The following is a 4989-nucleotide window of genomic DNA, read 5'->3' on the forward strand; positions in this document are numbered from 1 at the left end:
TGTGATGGGTTTTTTTTTTTTTTAAGTCTAATTAGCAAATAAGTGTTTGCTGTAATTACTTCATGCTCACCAGATTTGGGTTGGATGGGTGTTATGCTATGAATTGAAGTGGTACACAGTTTTTATATTCATATATAATTTTATATCTCAAAATTTTCTCAGTTATTTACAGACTTTATTCCCAGCTTTTGAGAAGAAGTCATCAGATTCATAGCAGAACAATAAACCTGGGACTGAGACCATACTGAACTACCAGAAGCAATGCCCTAAGGTTATTCTTCAGGCATAGCATTTGGAGTTTTTATTGCCAAAATATTCTTATAAACTCATGGAGATTGTGTGCAGCTGACTCCTGTTCTTGTGAATATGCTCCTATCTTCCAGGTGACTCAGTGTGAGACAGCTACAACAGTGGTCACCACTGTCTTGGAGAAACACGATCTGTACAGAAAAAGCACAAATCTGCAGCTTGTGCTGACTTACCACAGTCAAACATGGATTTGTTCTCGGGACACATGATGTGTTAGTCAGCAGATGAGCTGCAACCAAAACGTGTGGCATGACAACCCTGTAACCTGGTAGTAAAAGTATGCTGCCATCCACTGGTCTTCCAGTGTACTGACTATATCCAATACTTGCCATCCTGTGTTTGCTGATACCTATTCCACATACTAATCTGGCCTTGCATCCATATTCCCATTGCTGAAAAGCATGCACAAGGTACATTCCTGTAATTCCCTACATACAGGCACATGTTCAGAGTTCTCCCTGGTTCTGTTACTGGGCTGCTGAGCCCTGATCCTGCTCAGTCTGCAGCTTTTAGCAAAAGCCAATTACCTACACTTCCTGACCTGCTGGCTGCTCTAAAGTGTGGAATTCATACTGTCCTGCCTTTATTTTTCTCATTCTGTCCTTTAGATGATACCTCAGGTTCTTGGCTCTACAGACCTGTTAGGAGCATTTAACATTCTGGCATAAATGAGCTGGGCTTTGTGCTAAAAGAGGCAATTAGAGCGAGGAATAATTTCTTTTGGAAATTCTTAAGTTTCTATTTATTGGTGAGAGGTTTTTTCCTCCAGTCTGCAGCTGTGAAAATTCATAGAGCTCAAAAGGTTATTTTGGTTTGTGGCAATTAACCACACAGAATACAAGGTTGAAAGCTCCAGTTTAAAAAGGAAGTGATTCATTTTTGCTTATAGCCATGATAAGTACCCAGTACTTCATGAAAGGCATTCACTCAGACTTATGTAAGAATTATTTAATCTTATATAATGCTCTTGTTGTGCCAAATCTTCAGAGTTAATGAAAGGACAAATAAAAGCAGCAAGCATGCATGGCTGATTTGGAACATGAACTGTCCATCTACTACTCCTATCTTTTAAGAAGGAAAAAACACAGTCATTTTGGAGGAGAGAATATCTGTGCTTTTAAGAAAAAAGTGTGTTCTACACTCCATTTTACACATATATATGATATGTAGAGGAACTTGAAGCATAGTGTACAAACCACTTGGAAGGGTTTCCTGGCTACTTGCTTAGTCATAGATTCCTGTAATGTGAACCTGAATGACATGATTGTAGCAAGCAAAAATCTGTTTCAGAGCTAAGGGAAACCTTCCAGCAGACATTAAAGTCATGGGAAGAAAGTAAGTATTCTACTCTGTACTTGTTTTATTGTTTCAGCAGACAGGTAGAACAAGAACAGAGAGCCAACTTAATGAAAAGCACACACAAAAAATCTGTTCAGAAACCTGAGCCCCTATTGAGAATGTCTCTGGTTTTGAACTTGAGCTTTCAGATGCAGAATATCTCAGCCAGGGAGATTAGACACCACACCTCATGTAAAAAAAAAAAAAAAGAAAAAACAAAAAAATGTTTTAGGTGTCATTCTACTTCATTAGCATGGATGTTGGATTGTAAGAGCTGCAGTAGAATTTTTCCACATTCTATGCGTAAAGGCAAGCAGGCTCAAATCTAACAAGATGGTTTTCAAGAGTGCCTTGCAAGGAACACTGGCATTTGCCAGTTCTTGGATTGTGTAAGGAAGGTCAGGCAAAGCATTAAATTTTCTTTGCTAGGAATGCTTTGGTCACTTAAAGTAAATGGACCTGGAAATTTGTCAACTCTGCCTGAAAAGAGTCCATGAAATGCTAAAACACAAGAGTATTTCTGTACAAAACAGCTAAAGATAACTTCCTGAACTTCCTTAAGTTGTTTACTGTTAATGCTCAGCACAATTACTTTGAAACAAATCTGCTGTGATGTCTTAAGAGGAAGAACCCAAGGGAGAAGATAGCCAAGGAAACAGAACAGCCAGCCTGCTGATACATTGCTGAACACTGTGGTTCAGAACACCAGCTTCACTCCTATGCACTGCTATAAAAAATCTAAGCAGAAGGTAGTGGAGAATATCATCAGTAATTTTTTCCTATCACTGGTCATGCAGGATGGATAGAGGGCAGTGCATTATGAAATTACTCACTGGTGAGCTCAGACAGGAGACAGACTACAGAAGTGATCAGTCTTCTAATATTTACTGATTGAAACTGGAACCATAGCACCAAGTGAACACAGACTGTCTCAAAGAGTATCTGGTTATTTGTTGTTCTGAAATCTTCAAGAATGCCCATCAGCTTTGTTGCTGTCCAAGAAATAAGGTATCTAACAACATGTTTCAGTTGCCCCTCATAGAGTGAAAGCCTGTCTTCAGCACGTGTCCACCAGTGTGCAAATTAAACCTTGGGACATGGAAGAGTTCTCTCAGCACTTGCCACTACTAAGGCAACTGTGATCAAAAGAGTTGACCATTATTTACTCTTGCATCAAGCCAGCACTGCTTTTGAGTCATAGTCCATTTTGTCTGCTCTCTGGCTTGTTGTCCAGCTGTCATGGTTTAAACCCAGCTGGCAGCTGAAGCACAACATGGCCTCCTGCTCCCTTTCCACAGTGGGATGGGGAGGAGAATCAGGAAAGACACTCTGGGATGTTCTCTTGACAATGATCTTCTGAGGTTGAATTCAACTAGGTTAGGCACTTTCCTGTCTCTTCCCTTAAAAATTGAAGTGAGACTTGTAAGACAGACTGAAGCATTCTTCATCTTAAATATGAGCACAGTAAAATTTTCACTTTTTTCTGCTGCAGAATGTATGTAATTTCAAGGCAGGATGTCTGTCAAACCTAGCTCTTGGCTACTATTCCTGACTAGGAAATTCCATGGGCAAACACAGATGTTTGGTGCAGGAGGATAAGCAGAGAGCAGGATCATTAGATAATATTTTTGCTCTGCCTTTTCCCCCTGCATTCAATGACCTGGTTTCTCAGTGTTACTCTAGATTTTAGGCCACCTGATCCAGTTTTTGGTAAAGCACTCAGACACATCTTCAAGCAACAGGCTGAATCATGGTGAAACACCTCAGACCCTCTGTTCTCAGTGCAGGTAGGTTCCAACCTGTAGTTTCCAGTCATATTGTGATTTCTAATAATGCTGGGTTGCTTTTTCCTCTCCTGGGTCTGACAGCAGAGCTGTAATAAGATGACAATCACAGCTTCCCTCCACTCTCAGCAGTAAGGAAACACCCACATCCATGCTGCAGCAACCATGCTCAGCCAGGCGTGCCCCAGCTGAACAGCTGTGTCTCCAGAGTGGAGTCCTGCTAATGCTTTATTCAATTATCTGGATCAGTCACACTGGATCAAGTTTTATGACCTGCCATTTCTGAACTCCAGGCCCCCTGTGCCACACACCTCCCTGGGAGCCTGGCCAGGCTCTCCCCACACAGGACACTTGGCCTCCGTGTGGAGGGGCACCACACACACCAAGACCCAAGGGCACTGGCCAAGTGCCACCTTCGATCTTTCCAAAAGGTTGCTGAAGGGACTGTGACAGAAAAGATCCACACCCTAATTTTCCTGGTGGCATGGAGCAGTCAGAGGTGTGTCATGGGCCATGGGACAGTCTCCCCATGACCCCTCAGCTCAGCCTGGACCTCTGACCCCAGAGCAGCATCTCCCTCTGGAGCTGGTATTGGTTCCCCATTCCTGTCACGCCAGAGGTGACAGCCCACCAGAACAGCAAATGCAGAGAAACTAAACCAAAACAATTTACCTCCTAATCCTGGTGGCAAAGATTCATGTTTCCTGAAGAAAAGCATGGCAGCTGTCAGCAGCCCTCAAAACAGATTTGCCAGGCCAAGAAATAAGGCTTACAGATCATTTCTGCATCACTGGAACAAAAGGCAGATCCTGCCATCAGGCAATGCACTTACTGCTGTCAAACAAACTGGGGGACATGTGACAGCCACCCGAGGAGCTGTGTGTAGCTGTGAAGGGACAGCACAGCTCTTCTCCATGCCCTGCTGCCCAGAGACCTTCTGGCTGCCCCTTTCCTGCCACACACTGACCACTGCAGAGGGACCAGTCTCCACTGCAGCACAGGCTGGGCTCCAGTGTCAGGATTGCACTGAAGTGTTTTCCTGAGGGGACCTGAGAGACACAATCATGTCAGGAAGGGTGTAAGAGTGGGCTTTTCTTACTTTATGTCTTTTGAATAAGGTGAGTTTCCTTGTCCTATGTTCACACCTGTGCACAGGTCCAGCTCTGTCCAGCTGTAGCCTCCCTGGCTCACCCTCTTCCTGGTTTGCTGACACATTCTTCACCATGAAACTATTTGCCATTTATCATTGTAATAGCTAGATATTTCCATAAATTATTTTTGTGTAAGTGAAACACGTCCCTGGGCCTAGCATGAGCAATGCTGCTGTTCACTATTCATGCAGGTACAAGCACTGCAAGGTCACAGAATTTAGTAATACTAAGAGCATTTGTTACCTTATTACTCACCTTTTCTGGAACTGTGCCCCAGCCATGTCCTGCCCAGGATGGGAATGTGGTGACAAGGACCAACTCTGCTCTCAGCTGCTGCTTGTCTCATACAGGCAGTGCCAGGGCTCTGCTTTCACAGGTTCTCTGAGCCTGAGTGTGTTTGGTTTTAA

The sequence above is a fragment of the Ammospiza caudacuta genome, chromosome 7 (genome assembly GCF_027887145.1).
Source record: "Ammospiza caudacuta isolate bAmmCau1 chromosome 7, bAmmCau1.pri, whole genome shotgun sequence".
Classification (NCBI taxonomy): domain Eukaryota; kingdom Metazoa; phylum Chordata; class Aves; order Passeriformes; family Passerellidae; genus Ammospiza; species Ammospiza caudacuta.